This window comes from Pteropus alecto, unplaced genomic scaffold (genome assembly GCF_000325575.1).
Source record: "Pteropus alecto unplaced genomic scaffold, ASM32557v1 scaffold146, whole genome shotgun sequence".
NCBI lineage: Eukaryota > Metazoa > Chordata > Mammalia > Chiroptera > Pteropodidae > Pteropus > Pteropus alecto.
Genome location: NW_006442107.1, coordinates 24522989 through 24545830, shown reverse-complemented (window position 1 = coordinate 24545830; position 22842 = coordinate 24522989).

Genomic DNA, 22842 nt, shown 5'->3' with positions numbered 1-22842 from the left:
GAAGCATGCTTTCAATACTTAGAGACTGGATCGTAGACACCAAGGCCTGCTAAACCCTAGATGTCCCCAACTCTGCAGTTCTGTCCCTCTCAGCTCACTTCACCTTCTGTGCACAACTTCTCCAAGAGCAGCTCATTCCTCCACAAAAGTCTCCATCCAGCATGCTCCTGCTCCATAAAAGTAGTTATCGAACCAGGCTGTGCATTAGAATAACCAGGCTTTTAGGAATATAGATGCCCAGGACTTTCTCTACATCATTTGAATAAGAATTAATGGGATGGGCTTGAGCATGAGTAATTCTGAAAGCTTCCTAGATGATTCTAATGTGCAGCCAGTGCTGGGAACCACCACTCCAGGCCTTTGCTGATCTGCCTGATAGAAGGTCCTCTCTGCCTGACCCAGAATCCTGCCTAAGAGATGCTACTTAATTCTTAACTTCTTTTCCAAGGCACCAGATGGTCCTCTCATGTGACCCTGGAGGACATTCTATTTGGCCCACTCTCATATTAGCTCATTATGGTTATTTGTCATGGTGTCCCCTACTGGATTATCGGCTTCTGGAAGACCCTTGGTAGCATAGAGCAGAATGCCCAGAGCATTGTGGGTTTTAATAACTATTAATTAGATTGAATTCAAAGGAAACCTCAGCTACTTTTGGATTTCTGTGGGTTGTGAGGGAGTTAGATCCTCCCTTTGCTCAGCCATGCTGGGTCAAGAGACTACACTTTTTTCTATTTTGCCCTGAGAATTCACCCTTCACAATGTGGGCCACACTGGCTGCAGTAGTCCAGTTTGACTCAAACATTAATTACAAGATCGTTTTTGAGGGCCTTGGAATGTGCTTGGAATGGTTCAGGCCAACTACATGAAGATACTGAAGCAGTGAATGGAACACTGTTTTGCAAATAGATTGATTAATTGAAGTGAAAAGACTTTATCCTAAAAAAAAGAATGTCCCCCCAAGGATCAACTGTTTTGGCATATGAAACTTCTTTTTCAAACTCAAAGCTGCCTGTTATAACCCTAACCAGTTTCCACTGGTCCTGTTTAAATATTCCATCCCAGCAAAACACAAGCCACTCTCCCATGAATGTGCACATTCTTTAGTCCCTACTCTTTCCTCACACTCTTCCCTGACCTGGAATGGATTTCACATTATCACTGAGAAAACCCTATCCATTATTCAAGGTCAAATTCAAATGTCAGCCACTGGATGTCCCCAGCCAGAAGTAATCCCTGTCTCTTCTGTGCTTTTAGAATACTTATTTTCATACACTTTAATTAGTCATTCTTTCTGTAAATATTTATTGAGCATAAGATATGTGCCAGGTTCATTTAGCCATGGTATGATTCTATACTGTATTGTAATTATTTTTGTTTTATCTTCTTGAGGACTATGGCTGAATCGTGTCCCTTTTCCTCTGTCCTCCACTCTAAGTACAGGGTTTTTCATAGGATCACGTGCAATAATGTGGTTGACTGAAATGGGTCTTGTTAACAATATTCTTGGTAATGTGAACTTCTGAATGTGGATAAAGTTATCTATTTTGACCTACCAATGATCTATAAGCCATGACATCTATGGACATTTAGTCAGTGACTTTAAAATGAAGGGAAGCCACCACTTAGGGCTTGTCACATGATGCTATCAAATTCTTCCAACTGGATTTATACTAGATAAGAAACTTATCTTCAGTCACTTCTTTGGCAGTGAAGACCTAAGTAATTTGGCAACTGAGTTATGATGACTTCACTGCCATTCTGCCTCCACGGGCTCCATTCACTTTATGTAATTCGCATGTGGCTGTTTCTTGCCAGGGCTGGTGCTCTGTGTGAATTCATGCCAGCAGATGTTCTGTTCTAAGTTGTTAGAGTGTTCTGCTGTGAGCCTGTGCACAAACACGGCATAAGTAAATCTGTTTCTGGGATGGCCGAAATTCGCCTGACCACTCCTGCCAAATATCTTGCTCAGATTTCCTCTGTATGTCTTTCACGTCACCTTTTGCTGGCCATCAGAGGCTTCTCTGATAAGCTGTTTGCTTTCCCAGTGACCAAGGGAGAGGTGCTATTAGGTTTCTTGATCACTGGATTGGGATTTTTCTAATTCTTAAGAAAGACAACGAAACTCATTTTTCTAAAAGGCTAGAAATAAATTTCATGCTAATTATAAATTTAGAACACATTTAACTCCCAAGCCCTACATCCGTTACAAGTTCTGTCCCAAGTTTACAAGGGCAGGTTCTGTCTTTCTCCTTAACCTGGAGAGTGCTTTCAGGCTGGGAGAAATGAAAGACTTCTGTATGGAAAGACAACTTCTGGGAGAAATGAAATGCTGCTGAATGGAAGGGCGGCCTTCAGGTGACTTTGTGCAAAGTCAAGATGAATTGGTGTGTTAGTACAAAGATTTTTTTCCTTCCTTCTACAAATGATCAAGGAAAATGGATTTTTAAAATGTAAACATTCTCTTGTAGTATTTACAGCTTCTCTAATATAGGAGGACAAAGGTCTCAGAGTTTAAAGTAAAAAGCAGGAACAAGGAGATAACAGTTCTTTTACAGTTTGATTGTAATCTAAATATAACAGGAAAGTCATTCTCTACATAAAGCACCATGAAGGATAAATATATGAGTGAGGAGATTATTGGGTCTTTTTTCCTTTTTCCTTACGTTTTCTTTCCTATAACTTTTCTTTGACTTTGAGAAAGGTCTTTAGTGATGAAGACAAATAGTGGTTGAGTGAAAAGCCAATGTTGGGCTTTGCTGATAGAGGGCTTTAGGGAAACAATTTATTAGGGCAAAGAAGCTAATAGATTAAATGTGAGACCTCAGAGATCACCCAGTTCGATCCTTTATTTTACACATAAGGATACTGAGCCCAGCAGGTGTACAGTCTGAGAAAACACAAAGCGTCATCTCATGAAATTTCAGTGTCATAACTGATACCTAAGTAATAAATTTATTTTTCTACCAAACTAGTGGTCTAATGAAAATCCCTTTAGAAAAGAAATCCCTAAGTTGTCTGCATAATGACATTTCTCTTTGATAGCAAAGTCACTTGCTGATAGAAAGTTTATTGTTCAGAAAGGTTGTTATTTCTCCCAGGCATCTAGTTTAAGGTTTAGTGAATTTGGGCTGTGATGGGTCTCACTCTATTGTTGATCCTTCAGGGGTGTTTATACCATTGGGTTTTGCTCCCTGTCCCCTCGTAGCCCAAAGTCTCACCCCTGTAGGAAAGCATTTGGTGAGAGTTGTAGAGGCCTTGGTGCCGGGGCCCGAGAGCAGCATTGATGGTATTGGCTTTCCCTGTGCTCAGGGCATAGGTCTGTGGGCTCACATGCTCAGTGTGATGATCTGACTTCTCCTGCTCTCCTTGGCTCTGTGGCTGCTGACAGCATTTGGCTCTGTCCACTGGCACCAGCTGTGGGCCTCTGCCTGTTAATGCTGTCTGTAACAAGGTCTCTTCTGTGAGAAGGCAAGCCCCTTCCAGGCCCAGGAACCCAGGGGTTAGTTGGGCCATGATACCCCTCCATGGAGAGGGGCCCAGTCATCCTCCTTACTCTTTGCCTGGACTTCTTGTAGCAATTCTTTCATAGCTGCTTCCCAGTCTGCCTGCTCCCAGCTCTTGAATGACAGTGACCTTGTCTCATTTATCTCTGAATCCGGATGATTAACCCAGGGTGGGTATTTAATAGATGTTTGTTGCAAGATATGATGCTAAATGGCCATTCAAGTGTGTTAAGAAAAACAAAAACAAAAACAAAAACACACCTTTCATTTCAATCATTTATTAAGTAAGCAGTTGCGGAGCCACCCTATGGGAGTGCCAGAGCAGTGCCGAAAGTGCCGTCATTGTTCTCAAAGGACTTCTAGTTAACTAGTGACAAACAGAATTGAGCAATGCAATCACAATGTGCTCACCAGTGGCCCCATGATGGGGACTAGACCCTCGTCTTCACCAGAAGGGCATTGGGAAATAGTCAATGGCTTCGATGTCATCTTGGATATTGTTTTTGTCATTGATAAAGTTCAGTGGGCATTAGGTACTGTGCAGGAGAAAAATAATGGTTGATCCAGTCATTCTTCGTTTAACCACCCATTCAAGTATATTCTCTGTGTAGCTCAAGAGTTTCTTCCTGCAAGGGAGAGAAAGATTCAAAGCTTTCAAATCAAATTGCTTGACATCTCAGACACTTTTCCAAGGTCTTCTATTGGTTTTGAAGACTCTGACTTGTCTCCCGCATCCTTCTCTATTCACATTTTTCAAAATATTGTCTGGATGAGAGTTTACACCCTCCTGGAGAAACTGTCTTTTACAAGAGAGATGTTGTGTGACACTGGCAAGCAAACTTGTGAAACATGTTCTGAGCCCCCAACATATTGTTTTACTTAAGCGAATAAACAATATAAAATATATTTTAGAAAATGCACCCCACCGCCTCTGTAAAATAATACTGGTGGAGAGCAAATTCTTCCCTTGCTTTGCTGGCTGTCAGGAAGAGAGGCTCAGGTGGGGGGCGCTTTATTTGCTCAGCATCCAATGCGGGACCACGCTCGTGACCTTCCAAAATGCGGCTGTGAATAGCAATTGTATCACAAGGGTTCTCAAATAGGAAAGTGGAGTTGGAACAAAGAGCAGGCACCAGACAGACTTCCTCTGTTAAAGATTATCCAACATGTCACCTGGGTGCCAACATTCCCATAAACCCCAGCAGCTCTATCTCACCTAGAGAAACTTAACGGCTTTGAAACCCTGCCCAGGACTAGTAGCATTCCATGAGACGACCTCATCACAGGGGAATGGACTTTATCTTGAAGACTGTAAGTGTGTTTTCTTTAAAGATGATCAACCATGCTCAACAATTACCGGATTTCCTAAATTAAACCTGATCTCTTGTTATAATTATGTATCTCACAATTTTGTCAAGAGGAATACATCAATGAGGAGAGTGTAAATCTCTCTGGATTGGCCTGTAAATGAATCTGCATGCTGATTCCCAGTTCAGGAGAAGCAAAGAGAGGAAGGTTTATCATCTGGGAAAGGCTGCAGCCAGAACTAGTGCCCGGCCAGACAAAAAGATTGGAAGAAACTTCCAACCTCTGCTCCATCTTCCTCCTTCTGGAACCTAATTCTTTTGGAAAGGGAGGCTTTCGAGGTTCATGATTTATGATAGAGAAAATTAGTTTCTCTTTTTCCTTTGCCTAGGCCAGTAGGAGAAGCGTCAATGGCAGTAACTCTGCTGAAGTCTTAGGGAGGCCAGACCCCTCACCACCTATCCTTAACTCTTGTTTCTTCAGTTCCTTTAGCACAAACTCCCAATGGCTTCTAACCACACAGCCTGGTTTTCAGAAGGGAATGGCTTACCTCCCATGCTGAATTTTGTTCCCTTTTCTTCACTTGTCCAAAGGTGCTTACCAGTCCTAAAAGCTAATCCATGGAAACCCATTAGAGGACGAATATAAGACAGCAGAATTCAAAATGAGTGTGGGTGTTCCACGGGTGCTAAATGGTCTGAAAGGCCTTGTGGAGAGGGTTGATCCTTGAGTTGGGCCTTTAAGAGTGAGTAAGGTTTAGATAGGCAAAGAGGGAGTTCTGGATAAGGGTACATTCTCATTTTATAGGCATCGATCCTTTGTGCCATTTTGTAGAAATGTGGCCGAGCTGGGCAGTTTCAAAAGTAGAACTAAAGTGCTGTCCTTCTGGAACAGGGCAACAGCTCTTGTGTGAGGGCTGGAGTAGAGGACCCTAGAGTTGCTGTTCAGCTCTAAAACACATGGTACCTTCCAGATACATAGATATGAGTGGGCACTGAGTATCCAATGGACATTCTGCCGACCTGAGGTTACCTATCTTACTTTAGCAGAGGCCACTTATTACAGGTGGCAGCAGGGACTACAGGGTCAGCCAGGAAGACATTCTGATTTTACTCTTACAAGCTTGAGCTATTTTGGATATGTGACTTAAACACTTTACAAAATGGGAATAATGATGCCCTCTTTCTAGAGTAATTTGCAGGGAAACATGAAGTAATATATAAAATGCTAGTTTCCTTTTTTCCTTCCTGTTTCACACTTCTGGAGGGATTTTTCTCCTCTCTTATTTTGCCTGGCTGGAACTTCCTTTCTCACTCCCCCCACTGCTCCCCGCCATTGTCCCTGGGCTCTGTTTGAAGGACCCAAGTGTGTGTGCGGAAAGATTAAGCTGTCCTTCTTATAAAGGAGAATGTATTCAAAATGGGGCACATCAAAAGTGAATGTAGGTGACAAATGTTTATATTTGGAAAGTGCTTCTGCTTTGATCCTGGTTTCTATTTTTTGAGAGCTTGACAAATGTGCCCTCTGGGCCTTGGCTTCAAACATCTTCAGTCAGCAGAGCACTTTAGAGGAGGTGGAACTCATTTGATCCTGCACTTGCTATTTCTCCCAGTCCGGTAGATCCGCCTTCGCAGAATAGGTCTCCTCTTGTCTGCAAGGCGCACCACCCAGAGCCAGCGTGGCTGCCGCCGAGGGGCCACCAGCTTCCCTCAAGTCCAGCTCTTTGGGCTGCAAATGCCAGAGGCAGAGGAGGCCATTGCTGGCCCCCCTCTCAGAGGCTCTGGAGTGCAGTTGGCCTTTGTGAATGGTTCCCTCACTCCTATGCCTGCCTTCCTCCTCCATGAGTTCACACCGAACTTTTTGCTAAACTACCTCTGACCTACTATGTGGGAAAGTGACAAAAGTGATTTCCCAAGGGGGAAATCCTTCAGGGGTGGCCATGCGAGATACTGAATTCAGGTGCACATCTCCAGACAGTCAGCCACGGAACTGAGTTTTCCAGGGTTTCTTAGACTTCTTGGAAGAAAAATCTTGACAGGCTTTAAAAAACATTTTTTAAAATAATACCACATATCACCCAATTCTTGCAAGTAGGTTATAAAACGTCTCCATGTGTGAGGTGATTCAACATGACAGCGGTGCTGGCCACCTTATGGTGGTTTTCGATGCTCTAATAATGAGGAAGCTGTGGCCAGCTACAAGGCTGATTTTCACTGGAAGGCCTCCTTGTCTGCAAAGTAGTTTCTTTTGGTCCTGACTATTTTCTTCCTTCTTTGAGATATTTGAACTGAAAACAGACAGAAGGCCACTGACACAGCATCACCTACTCCTGCCAGGGTAAGTATGTGTCCAACCAGCCAAGACAGGACTCACCCTGAGTATTTCCAATAGAGGAACTTCAATGCCAAGAATGGGTTATGTAGGTGAAGAAATGGCCGAGAAGCCTAACGGGACAGTGAGGCAGCTAAGAGGTTAGCTACAGCAGGAAGCCACCACCATCTCAGGCTGGAGAGATAACAGAATGAGGTGATATTACTTGAGTGTAGGATTATCTGGCAGAAGCCAGGACCATAGTGGGTCCATCGTGCACAAGTTGGAGCTGGAGGAGATGCATTCTCTACGGGCAGAGAAGTGGGAGGAGAAATGCTCTTCCCCCTCCCCATCTCCCACCGGAACCTCTTGTCAACTACTGCCGATCCGAGACAGAAGCCAATTGACACAGGTCCTGGGAAACAGCCTGCAGGGATCAGCCATTCTCTCCCACCCTTAAGATTTAGAGCAGAGCAGGGGAGAGTGAGAAGGTTGTCTGGCGCCCAGCATCTATGAGTCTGCTTTGAGACTTCTCAAAACCAGAAAGCTGTAGGAGGAGGGGAGAAGGCCAGAGTCCTGGAAAGAGAATGGTGTGATATTCTGCCAGGTCTGTGCTGAGTGCAGACGGAACCACACGCCTGTGGGGGCTGCTTACCAGTCACCAATGTTCTCACAAAAACACTCATCCCTAAATAACTTCTGGACCTTCCTCACCAGTGACTAGGATCCATGCCTCTGTTCTCAGAACTGCTGGCTTAGGCAGGTGGTATTTCCAAGAATGCTCTGGCTGGGATTAGCAGGTTACGAATTCCCCCAGGGGGGTCACTGAGAAATGTGACTCTGGCATGCCTTGATAACTAAGAGGCATAATTATTTGGCTTCTTATGGTAAATACTAGGTTGTAGTGACATTTTGGGTATGAGGACACTGTAGATTCTGGGAGTCTGCAGTCTATTCCACATCTCTTATTTGATTACTTTTTTTTTTCTTTTAGATACAGCTTTACAGACACTGCTTGCTTTCTTATCTAGATGTGTCCTGTGTGTCCTCTGGCAATACAGGGCTACAGAGTTTACAGTTCTGGATCACCTTGGGAAAGATGTTCTGCTGCCCTGGGCCTCGGTTCTCTCTCTTTGGAAAATGGGAGTTATAGATGCTTCCTAATAATACTACCACCCTTAAAAATGCCCCTCAAGCGCATACTTTTTGACGGTGTTTAACAATAGACATTTTGGGTATGAGGACACTGTAGATTCTGGGAGTCTGCAGTCTATTCCACATCTCTTATTTGATTACTTTTTTTTTTCTTTTAGATACAGCTTTACAGACACTGCTTGCTTTCTTATCTAGATGTGTCCTGTGTGTGATGTGTGAGAATATATTTATTGAAAGGTTGGGAGGGGATATGAGTTGCTAAGCAACTCTCTGGCAATACAGGGCTACAGAGTTTACAGTTCTGGATCACCTTGGGAAAGATGTTCTGCTGCCCTGGGCCTCGGTTCGCTCTCTTTGGAAAATGGGAGTTATAGATGCTTCCTAATAATACTACCACCCTTAAAAATGCCCCTCAAGCGCATACTTTTTGACGGTGTTTAACAATAACACATTTTTTCCTTATCTGTAAACATGTGTTTATTGTAGAAAGTTTGTAAACAGAAATATTTAAAGAAGAGAATAAAAATTACCTATGATTTTATAAGCCACAAATAATCATTGATAATAACTTTTAGAAAATTGAGTATATATTTTTAATTTGGGCCATACTATATATATAGTTATATGCTTTTTCGTTGAATATTTGGTGGAAACATTTATGAGTATTTTACTTCTATTAAAAAACAGGGTTTTTTTTTTTTTTAAAAATCAATGAATAACATCCTATTCAAATGAATGCACTGAATTTTGTTTAGTTATTCCTTATTATTAAATGTTTATACCATTTTCACTTTTTTTGTTATAATTATACTGTGACCAACATTCTTCCCATAAATTTAGAACTTAGTACATTTAAAACTATAAATACAGTTAAGAAGTGTTGAACTATAAAAAAGAAAATATTTGCAAAAAAAATGATAAAGAATCATTGTTCTTAATATACAGAAGAGCAAGAGTTCTTCATATATCATTATGAAAATCATTATTGCCTTAATGGAAAAATGGACAGGGAAATGAAATAGAATTATCCAGTACCAGTAAATACATGAAAAATATTCAAAGTACCGGTAATCAAAAGACACAAAGACAACATGACCTTGTTTTTGCTTGTATGACTGGCAAACATAAAAGCAAAACAAAAACTAGAAAATGTAATGCTGATAATAGTAACGATGCAAATGAGAGAGGTATCCGGTTCATAATATTCCTCATGGAAAAGTAAATCAATATGCCTTTCTCGTTTTTAGAGAGATTTTGTTTATTCCTTCATTAGTCAATAATTGTCAAGTCCCTACTATATCCAAACATGTGTGTAGGTGCTGGATCATATAAGAATATGTGGGATATAGGCCCAATCCTTATGAAGATTATGACCAAGTAAGAGAGATCACAGACATCCAAATAAAGATAATGCAAGGTAAACTGAACTGAAGTAAGGGCATCGGATTTGGAATCGAAAGACTTGGATTCTAATCTTGGCTTTGGCCTCTTTATTAGCTGTCACTTTGTAAAATCACTTTATTGTCTTGGGCTTTAATTTTTTCACCTCTAAGATAGGTTGTAAGAAAATTAAATGAAACCAAAGATCTCAAAATATCTTGTAGACTGCTCATGCTTTTCACATGTAAAGCTGCTATCTCTGTGATTTCAAAGGAAGAAGTCATCATTTCCGATCAGGGAGACTGAAGGCTGGTGGTGGAGAAGAAATTATCTTAAGTGTTTTTGTGTGTGTGGTGGAGGAGGGGGAGATTTTGACATTATGAGATTGTAAAGAAAGGTTAGGCCAAGTGGCAGGAATTAAATAAGCAAAGTTGGGGAGGTGGAACAGGGTAAGGGAAGTTTAGGGCCCTGTGAGTGTAAAATATCTGGCTGAAGTATGAGAGACCTATGGGGAGTTGAGATAAGCCTAGGGAAGCTGGATTGGAAGCTAATTGTGAAAGAGCCTTGATACAAGGCCAAGGAGTCTGGACTTTGTTCTGCAGATAATCAGAACTACAGATTTTTAAGCAGAAGAGTTAGTGAGAGTAAGGTTGATGCCTAGAATAGGAATAAAATGATAGGTGAATCCAGCACGTAGATCTTGGATTTTAATACCATTCTCCAGTAAAAGGCACAAGAGCTGATAAGAATGGGGCAGGAAAATATGAAGTAAGCCTAAAGCGTCTTGTAGTGCTGGAAAGTAAGAAAGTACTAAAATAAAACAAAACAAAAGGATGGGGCATGTCAAAGGGACAATCCGAAAGAGCTCCCAATGGCCAAATTTAAATAAATTTAAAATAAATAATGTAGAACTGTATTATAACTCAAAGTATAAAATAAATATCCATGAATCCATACTGATATAAATAGTTAAGGGGAGAAGAGAAAAATATTTCCTATAGAAGAATTCCAAATGATTTACATAGATACTGTTCCTGCTAGGAGGTGGAGCTAATTTCCTCTCCTGGCCCCTCCCCATCTTGAGTGTGGACTGTGGTTAATAACTTGCTTCCAAAGGGCAGAATATGGCAAGAAAGAGGGAGGAGGGGTAACTTTAAAGTGGAGGAATCTGACAAACACTACCCTGGCTTGGTGATCAAAGTCAATATCATCAACGCTAAGTTATGTTGATAGCATGTACTCTCAATGTGATGTGATGAGAAGGGCACTTTACCTCTGTGGTGGTCTTACCCATAATTCCAGTATAACCATAAGAAAATTATCAGATAGACCCGAATTGAGGGACATTCAACAAAACACGTGTCCAGTACTCCTCAAACTATCAATGTCACTGACAAAGAAGAAAAGTCTGATAACCTGTCATGGACCAGAGGAGACTAAAGAGATATGACAACTAAATGCAATTTGGTATCCTGGATGGGATCCTAGAACAGAGATAGGATATTAGTGGAAAAACTAATGGGATCAGAATAAAGCATGGAGGTTAGTTGATAGTAATATACCAGTGCTGGTTTCTTTGTTGTGGCAAAAGAACCATAGTGAAGAAGGATGGATGTTAACAACAGGGGAACTGGATGAAAAGTATTTGGAAACTCTGTATGACATTTGTAACATTTTTTTTTTGTAAGTTTAAAACTATTTTAAAGTAAAAAAATTGTTTTTAAAAAGTATTTAAAAGATGAGTAAATGCTGAAAAATTCGTTGTAGAAGGTGATGAAAAATTCTATGGCAACTTTGATGAAAGGCACTCTGTGGGGACAGATGTAAAGAATGTTCTAATTAGAAAGAATTTCTACACTGGAACACTTGATAATTTGACTCTCATTTCTTTATTTGATATTGAAGGCTGTTTTTTTTTCTTCTTTCTTTCTGTAGCTTAGAAATTTAACCTGGAAAAACACACACAGACACACATCTTACAAAATCTCTCCAGAAATTTCAAGTAATTTTTCCTTGCAACACTTAAGACTCCTTTGATATTCATTGAAGATATAACTAGCCAAGTTTTTCTGGACCCTCATCTCTGTAATCATCATTTCTTTTCTTTTCTCTTCCTTTTTTTTGGAACTGTGGGGATAAAATATGACAAGAAGTTTCCTGACTCAGGTTAACTCCACAGTACGTTTTATGTTACCTTCCATTCACCTTCTCTTTGAAGCCTATGATTTTTCCTTGAAATGTCTGTTACCATTAAATTAAGGGTTAATTTAAAAAAATTAAAGTAAAATAATTTCCCCCTTCATCTCACTACCCTATCACCACGACTTTAGAATTTAAAATATCTTTATGCTTCCTTTCAACAAACCTCTTCAAACTCAAAAAGTGTTATAGGCAACAAAGAATATGTTCTCTGTGCTCATCACTTTTCCTCCAAGAAGGTTCATTTTCACTAAATTTCCGTTTATAGGTATTTCCTGTTTACAAACTGGCTGAAGATGAAAGTTAATCTGGGGTGTTTTTTCTCTTTAAAGACATTGTTTGATATGCATACTTTGATTTTGCCCTTACATTTTCTCATTGTTAATGCCCTGTGCCTGAGAAACAGGACGGGCTACATAATTTGCAGGACCCCATGCAAATGAAAACGTGGAGCCCCTTATTCAAAAAGTATTAAGAATTTCAAAAGAGTAACAGCAGAGCATTGAGCCAAGCAAAGGGTCCTTCTAAGCACTGATTTCAGGTTATGGGGCTTCTCATTGTGCCCCACGGGTCTTACTCCAGAAGAAAAGGAGAGGAAGAACTTTACACCTCACCATCTATCATTCATTCAGAGAGGATATGAGGACTTAGAAAATCAAGGAATTGGGCTGCACAGAGCCCAAAAGGCCTAATTGTTGAAGTTAGAGAGGCTGGGGGTGTTCAAGGAAGGGACACGGGATGTCCTGGAGTTAAGTTTCTGTAGATAGGTGGAAGCACCTTCCTCACAGTATCAGTTAGGGGAAGGAGATGAAAGGATGAACCTCACCTCCAACTGGAGAACACTATGGCTCCTCCAGGCAGATGTGGAGGCCTTGCTGGGACCATCTGACTCTGGGCCTCCCAGGACTTGGACCTCAGTTCAGTTCAACAGTTCTTTAGCAGCTACCAAATGCCTGGGACAGAGCTAGAAGCTAGAGGTAAATGTGATTGATTGAATGAAGTATCTACCCTCAAGGAGATAGTCTAGTGTAGGGCGGCAGATATGTAGATAGACAATAATATCAGAATAAATATGTTAGATGTTTTTAAAGCCCTTCTTATCCTGCCTTGGTCTTGGGGACCTGGGACCTCCTGACCTAACCAAACCGAAGTGACCCCTGGCTCTCCACATGTCTGTATTCAATCCTGGATGTGGCAGCTAGAAGTGCTGTAAATTCCCTCAGATCAGTCAGGAGAAATCCTCTGGGCGCGGGGGAGCAGAGCAGGGTTCCCCAGTGAAAAACTCTAGTGTACAAGTTTTATTTAAGTTCTGTCCGAATATATCTTAAAGGCTCTAGGTACACATAGGACTAATAGCCTAACTATAACAGAGTTTTTAATGGATTAGATTTATTTTTAAATTCCCCAGTTGAGATGATTAAAGAGTTTATTGCTTTTTTAAAATAGTAAATTGAAGTATCAGTAATGCGAAAAAGCATTTTCCATGAATCTCTATCACAACTTTAAATGATCCTTTACAGTGTTTCCTCACAGCCAAACCCTTCTCTGAAGTGAGTATTTTGATATTTCATATCACATGAAATCTATAAAAAGGAACTGGTGGATGATTCCACACCGATTGTTATAAATTCAGTTGGCTCATAAAAGTGCCTGGACCCACAACAGATCAGACGGTCATCTCTCAGGCTGCAGTGTCTGTTATCCCAATCTAAAATTAATAATGATGATTTTTTTATTTGGTAATCATCTAACAATGATAAGCACACTTATTGGGACAGCAATTCAGAGGGTTTACAGCAGGACCATTGCTCACATGCAGAACTTCTGCCTTTATAACTAGGGCCACTCGAGGTAGTCCCTTCTCCTCCCCTGTGGCTGTCACCACCATGTACTTTTCTGACCTGATTGAGGCCTATTTGATGACACAGCAAGACAGTCTAAGGCTCTGGGCCCCATCCCATCTCCTTATCCCCATTCCAGGCTAGGGGTCTGATACATACGTTGGGTCCACATGAAGCACTGACTGAACAAGTAAATGAATGATTCCCATTTCTTTCTTGTAGCACTTTGCGAGTACTCTTCTATTAATCTTGTGATGGCCCTAAGTTGTGGGTTAGTAGAAAGAAAGTCCATTTTGCATGAAGAAACAGACCCAGTAAGCTAAATGAAGTACTCATAGTGACACAGTGAATTGAGATGGTGTCAGGGCTGCGACTCAGCCTCCTGCTTCTTATTCATCGCTCTGGCCTACAGACTGGAGCCATTGCCTTGCATTAAATAACCAAATTACAGTTAAAGTAACAAATGTTGGCTATAAACTCTCCTGATACATATTGGTTAATTATGAAACTTACTAAATAAGAGTAGCATAAAAAGTATTTGACAATTTATTATTAAACTCTTTGAGAATGCATTTTTGAAAACAAGGTGTTAAAACCCTTCATGAGGTAGAGAAGTACCAGCTGAAACCCAATCTATGCTTAGGTATTAAAACTTCTCTTACTACTCACCCCCTCTCCACATTTTTTTTAAGAGGAGGTGGTAAACAACACATAAATACCGGGAACACTATGTCTAGAATTAGAAACTCAATTTTCTATGATTTAAAAAGTATTTAACAGAAACAAAAACCTGGAAGATAGTTTGAGGAAATAAAAGTGTTAACCTCATGATGAAAGAGGTCAGTGGTGGTTCTAGGTTTCCACAAAAGGGGAACTAATACCTCCTTGTTATAAGGAAAAGCAAAAGGAGAACCAAGATGTGACTATGCTCAGAGAGCAGCAGAAAGGCCAGAGCTTGTAAAAAAAGAAAAAAAAAAAGAGTTTGCAGAATAAACCAGTCATCATGGAAAAGTGTACTGGGTGGGGTGAAAGAAAAGAATAAAAATCTGATGCTTAAAATTTTTTTCTAAAATGAGATTTGTAGGTAATCTTACTTTATATATATGAAAAAAATTATGGTGGTGGAAAGTAAGTGGCAATAGAAAAATACATATAGATGAATGACACAGATTTTTGAAAAACAGTCAAGGGACATCCTCATCTCTGGGAGATAATGAATAGCCAGTTATCTGGAAGGTCTGAGTTGTCTGTTTTCTTAGCAGAAGTAGCAGACTGTTCTAAGCCACCCTGGGAGTGAACGGCATGATTCCAAGGGGGAACCAGCAGTTAGTGGCCATGGGAACTTCATCATTGTTTACCATTTTATTGTCAGGTAACATTACAATAGGATCTGGCTCTCAGATCTAATAGCTTTGCTTTTTTAGGGGGGCGGTATTTAACATCTTTTTATGGGCAGGGCTGCAAATGAACTTTCAATCAAGGATCGAAATACAGAAAGGCTTAGAAACTTTGATGTGTGGTTTAAAAGGTAAACTTGTCACTTCTTCCCTTCCATCCACTCTTTTTCTTCTCACTTAGCAGATCTGCCTCCTGAGAAGAACCCAACCCCTTAGTCAGAAGGGTCACTGCTCGAAAATAGGGGTTCACTGATGGGCTCATTTGTGATGGTCTAAGGAGAGGAGGCCTGAATGGAAGCCGATTGGGAAATGTTAAATATAAAAGATATTAGAGAAGAAAATCAGAGAGATTTAGTGAAATACTGACTCAATTCAAGACTCAGAGTCAGGGCACTGACCCTTCCCTCTCTCCTTTCAGCTTGGAGTTTGGAGTGTGTCTGGGGTAGATGTGTACACTTTCTCAGTGGGGTCAGGCTGGGGGTGGGTGGGGAATTAGCACTTCCCTACCCTCCTGCCTCCTGGATTGCTGGCAGGGAAAGGCTCAGTGGGCTATATACTTCTCATGAAATGAAGCTCAGCTCCAAGCCTGTATTTTTTTTTAAATTGAGGTATAATTGACATATAACATTGTATTAGTTGTGATACATAATGATTTAATATATGTATACATTGCAAAACGACAACCAAAATAAGTTAACATTGCATAGTTACAAATTCTTTTCCTTGTGACAAGAACTTTTAAGATCTCTTAGTGACTTTCAAATATACAGAACAGTATTATTAACGATAGTCACCATGCTGTATATTACGTCTTTGTGACTTAATCATTTTATACTGGGTAGTTTATGATGTATGCTTCATGCCCCAGAATTAAGATTTAAAAATGAAGGTACATCATATTTTTCCAGCCAAAATGGAGGAAATAGATTCTTTTTCTTGAGTCGGTTTCAAAATTTTTATTTATTTTTTATTTATTTTGATTTTTTAGTCTAGAGGTATGAAGTGCCTTATGTGAAACCCAGTTCTGGTAAAAGGTGCACTTCCATTGAAAAAGTGAAAGACAATGTTAGAAAGTCCCCCACTTCTATAGGTATTTTTGACTAAGTCTTTCTCAGCTTTTCAGACTTCCAAAGAACCAAACACCACAAGAAGAAAATACCTCGGAACTGCTTGTTTCTTGACATTTAACTCTGCTCTATCCTTGGGGCAGTTCATGTCGGGGTAACAGTGACACAGAGGCCTGGCCTTCCTGTAGGTTTCACGGTGCACCAGGAACGAGGCTGTTGAAACACATGTGCCCAAGCACTGCCCTGACAGGCTGGCTTAGAGAAGCTCTTGAGCAGAAAGTCCTGATAAAAAAAAACAAACCTAGAGACCTCAATCCTCTTCTTGTTGCAGAATGAGAAGGGTGTGGTGGGTGGGGAAGCCGTACCATGGTGGGAATGAACAGCAATCTCATGATTAAGGTTTCTTTGACCTTTAGGAATTTATTAACTCATTATTGGGTTGAAGTTCTAACCTGAGATCTAAGTCTTCTTCAGCAGTATGCATGATTGGGGGTGGTGAATGGAGTGGGAGGTACATTAGTCATGGATTCAGTTATCAAAAAAGCTCAGAATTGGGCCAGGAACAAAGCGTGGCTCTGTATGCAAGTGTCTCCTGCTATCTTGTCTGCTTGATATTAGGATTTCCTATTGTTCTGCTGGTGAGATTACATACCACCTGACTGCCTTTTGAATTCCTCTACTCTTCAATTCCTGCGGAAATAAGGCTCCCCAAGGAGCAGGCAGGCAGCTATGATGCCTGGAAGCTTGTCTCCACTTTCTCTTAGCAAGAAGGTGGAGGAGATAACAGCAGTGGCCACCTACCTGCCTAGCTCTGTCCTGGTAGAGCCAACCTGACTTTGTTGTCTGAGGGGACAGCTGGCTACTGTCTAGCAAGAGCATTAAGGAAGAGGGTCTGCAGAGGTAGAACAATCAGGTCATGAAAGCTCTGGCCAGCAGAGCTCCGTGCAGATTACACACTTTTCCCTTTCTTCTACTCTAGGGAACAGAAGGTCAGGCTTTTCATGGCAGAATTTTCCTCCTGTGTGTCCCCACTCCTGGACTCCCTTCACTGCACTGGCGAGGTCCCAGCAAAGATCCAGAAAGACTCTAGTGTTGGAATTCCGTGACTTTTGTAGGCTGCTCCCTTATTGACTAGTTTAGAATCCATGCTGTGTGGAGGTAAGGAGTAAAGATAACAGGGTGAGAAAGAGTCTTCCAGAGCCCTGGGAGCCAGCGCCCATCAGCTCAAGGAAGGAAGCAGACACTGGGCAAAAGCAAGGATTGTCTCCTCTGAGGCCCATGAGGGGCCTGGGCAGGATGAAAAGGGCCAAGTTGAAAGGGATTTCACCTTCAAGCAGAAAGCATTTAGCAGCTAACTGAACGATCATTTGGAGGAGGGGAGATATTATGGCAATTAAATCAAGACAATAGCATCTTGTTCCTCCTGCAGTGAACCCTGATAAAATTGCCTGCCCAAAGGAAGGAAAATATTTCATTATTGCACCTTTGAAAAAGGATAATCCTTTCTGTATTTCCTCTCTGGGGGAGGGTGTCCTTTGTTCTTGTGCCTCTGATCCACAACTACTCCCCATGTTTAGTTTCAGGGGAAAGAACTTGGTAGTTGGAAAAAAAAAAGAGTGCGATTAAATGACCAAGTTGTTAGACAAAGAAGGCCCCGTCTCAGGGACTCTGATCAATAACCCAGGGGCGATACTATAGTAATGGCACAGGAGTCTTCTTTCAGGTGGGGTTTCTAACACTGGGGAACTTCCTTCCTTCCAGGGGGTTCTGAGTGGGTCATGTAACACTGACCTCTGCCGGACAGGCATTCTGAATGTGGTGGACACTCAGTTCTGGAGACCTTACGGGGACCACTGGTAACCACTCTGATGACCTCACTCCAGGACGGAAAGCGTAATGGAGGAAATAATTGCTTTTCACAGAATCGTAGACCTTTGAGGTGAGAAGGGATCATAAAACTTGTGATTAAGACATCTTTCCATTTTACAGCTGAGGACACTGAGGCTGGGGCTGATGGAGCCACATTTACAAGGTGAAACTATGAGTCTGCAGAACGAGTCTAATGTGTTTTGCAGCATACAGGGCTCATCCCCAAAATGTCATTGGCCCCATGGGCATTAGAGAACAAAGGGAAAAATAGAAACCCAGCCTGACATAGTTCCCCAAGTCATTGCATTCTTAGCACAGCCAGGAAGTTTCAAACATCCTTCTATCAGTCTTGAAAGCTGTTTTAATCATGAAGTGTCTCTCACCAGAGACGAGAGCCTTCCCAGGCATAAGTGAAGGAAGTCTATTTTTCAGTGTCCTATTTCACCAGGGTGACCTTTTCTTTCAGGTGAAATGCAAAGAACTTGCTTTTTCTTAGAAGATAAAAGATTATCTTTTTCAGACACTGGTCATCGACTTGTTATGGTTCTAACTCCAAAGCCGTGATGGCCATCAGGTTTCAGACTAGAAAGCTGGTCCTTATCCCACTATGGGAGGCGGCCTTTTCTAGGAACAGACTAGGTATCTTTGGGGAGACTCATTAATTCATACTGCATGGGGAACCATGGCTTTCCTGGGAGATCTGATTGTGGGCATCTGTTCTAGTCTTCACTGTGGTGTGAATGTCCAGAAACCTTGGTTTTAGTATGAGCAGATTTTAGTATGAGGTCGGGGAGGTTTGATAATACCAGTGAGGATGGAGTGTGTTGGGAGAAAGAGGGGAGACACTGACTTGGTCTTGGACAAAATCTTTTGGGAAGGACATTTATTGGAAATGGTAGTGGGATGGGGGAGTTTGCAGAATTACCTGGCTAAAAGCAGAGGTTCTTTGAGCAGCAAGACACAGAATTCTCCAAGTTCCCAGGGCTACCTCACTCAGCGCTCAGTAATTTAGTCATGTCATGCCTGTTTCTTAGGATTTGGAGAATATTTCAATCCTAGGGCATTCATCCTTGTGCCTCTCTTATCAAAAATCCTACCAAAACATCTTTAAAAAAAAAAAAGGTAACATATCTGAGATTCCAGTTTTACTTTTATTTGGAGTCAAAGTAATTTTGATACTTCTGTTATGAAGAGAATAGTAAAGGATAAAAGATGGAAAAATCTTCACTGCCTAACAACTCACTTATCCCCTTTTCAGCTTAGAAATAAAGCAGAGGGACCCTGAGCCAAGGACATGTGTAAGGGTGTAGCAGCTCTGCCAGACAGAATCTCGGTGCTAGGAAGGAATATGTGTATGGCCACCCTTCCACTGTCCTAACTGTGACCTCTGCATTTGTTAGACTTCTCCAGAGGGAAGGAGAGAGGGCAGGGGGCTGGAGAAGGATTGATAGGGTTATTTCTTGGCTACTCCTAGCATAGACAGTGGCAGAGCACAAAACTACTCTGAATTATGGGTAGTGCTGTTACCACAGATGAGAGGCCTACTTCTCCTGGCAAATAGAACACTCCCATTTTCTGAATCTCACAGAATGTCAGGTTGCCTTAAACCACCAGAAAAGACTGTTTCAAAACCCCAACATATCAATGCGGTGTACCACGATCCTACCCATCCTAAACCCTCTGCCCTCTGGCATGCGACTGGCCTGGCAAGAGGTGAGAGATCAGCCTTTTATTATTTGTTAAAGCACTCAGTGACCAAGAAATAAGCATGGATGCTAATGTTGATTTGAGAACTAAAGGATATCTTTCAAGTCTAATAAATGTGATAAAAATAAACAACATCTTTTCATAAATTTAATGGAGCATGGCTCTGTGTTTATCTTGTGTCATGTACTTGAGATTACCCCACTGGAAGAAGAAAACACTTGATTTATGAAGGGAGTCTATCTTTTAACCTGCAGTGGCTGGAAAATATTTTCCTATTTTCTGCCATGCACTTTTTTTCTTCTCTGAGGAAGTTACTGATGGTATGTGTTATAATAATGAGACTACAGTAATTCCTAATGAAAAATCCAACAGGTTCCTTAGCTGCAGCTACTCTTCTATTCGGTAGTTTGTTAAAAAAGGATTTCATATTCTTTTTCTTCCTGAAGAGTTTTACTGTGGGTGTTCATGACATCTGAGAATAATAATAACAACAAATATATCTAGCACTTATTGATGTACTGACAAAGGACTTTCTCTAAGTGGTTTAGCCACACAATCTTATGAGGTGGGTGCCATTATCATTCCCATTTTACTGATGAGAATCCAAGACTTTGAGGTTTAGGTGTCTTGGTCAAGATCATAAAGCTCAGAAATGGTGGACAAAGGGATTCAAGACCAGTTCTGTCTGACTTCTACTCTCACTGGAATGACTATGTCAGTCCCACACAGAACCAAGAGACTGAATAAAGGGCATTCATCCTATTCATTCATTTATTGAGCTCAAATATGATTAGAGCATCTACTGGGCACTAGGCATTTTCTAGGCACTGGAGATATGGGACCAAAGTAGACAAAACCCCTGCCCTCCTGGAACTTACATTCTAGTAAGATCCAGTGAGATAAGATGTAAAATCAACAAAATAAATAATCAAATCTATCCTCGTGGAGGTGGCTCCATAGTGTAGTGGTTAGTATGTCTGCTTTGCACGCAGAAGGTCCTGGGTTCGTGCCCCAGGTGGAGCCACAGACCATATCCTGGGTGCGTCTGGCCCCGGTTGCACCTGGTCCCAGGTTCGCTAGGCCCCAGTGTGCCAGGCCCCCCGAGTGTGCTGGGAGTGCTGTGCCAGGCCCCGGGGAGGAGACACCCCACCTTTAGAGATCCAGTTTTTAAGGAGAAATGACAACATCCATGGGTCAGGGGTGGAAGTTGTGGGGGGAGGGGGGATGGATTTAAGAGGGGAAAAAAAATCTATCCTTGTAAGTGGTGACATATGGTATGGTAAAAAATAAAGAAAGAAATGAATATATAGGATATGAGAGCAAGGGTTGCAATTTAAAATAGAGCAGTCAGGGAAGACTTTGTTTAAAAGGCAAGATTTTTAAAGAGCTAAAGGAGGGGAGGGAGTGAGCCATCTGGCTATCTGGAAAAGGAACTATCCAGGTAGATGGAATGTGCAAAGGCCCTGAGGTGGGGGCCATGCTTAACATGTCTGAGGAGCCAAAAGGAGATTAGTGTGGCTGCAGAAATACTGAGTAAGGAGGTGGCACAGTAGATGAGATGAGAAAAGCATGAGGAGGCTGGGTGGTATAGGGCCTTGTAGGCCATATAGGGACTCATCTTTACTCAGAATGAGATGAGGAGCCATTGGAAGGTTTCGAGCAGAGAAGTGGCATGCTCTGACTTAGGTTTTACCAAGATCCCTCTGGCTGCTGTGTAGAAATAGATCAAGAGGGACAGGATAGAAGTACGGAGCCCAGTTAGGAGATTTTTGTAGTAAACCTGGTAAGAGATGATAGTGGTCTGGACCAGGGCACTAACGGGAGAGGGGATGAGCAGTGGATGGGTTATGAAAATAAATGAAGGCAAATTAGAGTTTGCTAATACACTGTGGGATATGAAGTAAAGAGAACTGTTAGGATGCTTCTGAGGTTTTCATTTCCAGTGAATCTCGTGAGAGGAATTATGAGGCAGTGGCTTAAAATCAAACTAAAAATGTATTTTACTGTAGAAGAGATCATAGAGAGATTTGAGGAGGGAAAAGGTAATTTATAACAGAACTCAAAAATCGGCTTCTCCGAATAACTTTCACTCCATGCAGTCAACTCAGTGACAAGCAGGAGACACTGAAAGGGGACTTCCAAGAATATACTTGGTGGATGCAAACCCACAGGAGGTTATCCTGTGTGATAGAAAATTTTACCAAGATAAGGACTTTTTTTCCTGCCTTTTTTCTTTTTGAGAATATCTTGTCTAATCCAGCCTGAGGGAAGAACATTTGTCACAAACCATCTTCATGCAGGAACCTGCATTGTGCTGAATGGGGACTGGTCAGTTATTGGATTATAGAGGTGAATATACTGAGGGTGAGGGTGTGTCCTGAGATATGCAAAGCCGGAGTGCTAATGGAGATATGTTATCAGACCAGAATCCTGCAAGTTCCTAGAGGAAGTGGGGAATAAGGCACGGGGGAAGGCTTAGGGGTAGCTGGAGTGAGACAGAAGGACTTATATCTATTTTAGGAGGCCTAATCCAGAAGCCATTGAATACTCAAAAAACCAAAGAAGAATACTCTTAAAACTAAGGCTTGAGGTGGGGGACGGAAGGAAATCATTTCCATGGACCAAAGTAGTTTGGGGTTGGGAAACAACCATGCTAGAATTTCCAGGAAATCTTCTATCCCACACCCATCCTCACCTATTGAAGTGCTCTGGACTTGTACATGGATTTTAAAATTAAATCTATTTCTTTGAGAGCATTGGAAGAATTTTTGACATTTAGTTGGGATAATTGCAAAACTCTGGATGTCCCAAGGTTGACAATCGAAAAACCAGTGGTCTATGGTATAACGATAACAAGAGCTTACCTTTCTGGAATACTTGCAAAATGCCAGGCTCTGTGGCAGGCAACTATAGTGCACTTTCTTATCTAATCCTCTCACAATCCAAAGAGACAAGTGTTATTATTATTATCTATAGTTTGCAAATGAAGAAATGGAGACTTGGAGAATCAGGTAATTTGCCCAATCTCATTGAACCAGTTAGAGGCAGATTTGAGAGACTAAACTCTGTCCAGTTGACTCTAAAACTGGTCTTCTCACTCTGAGGC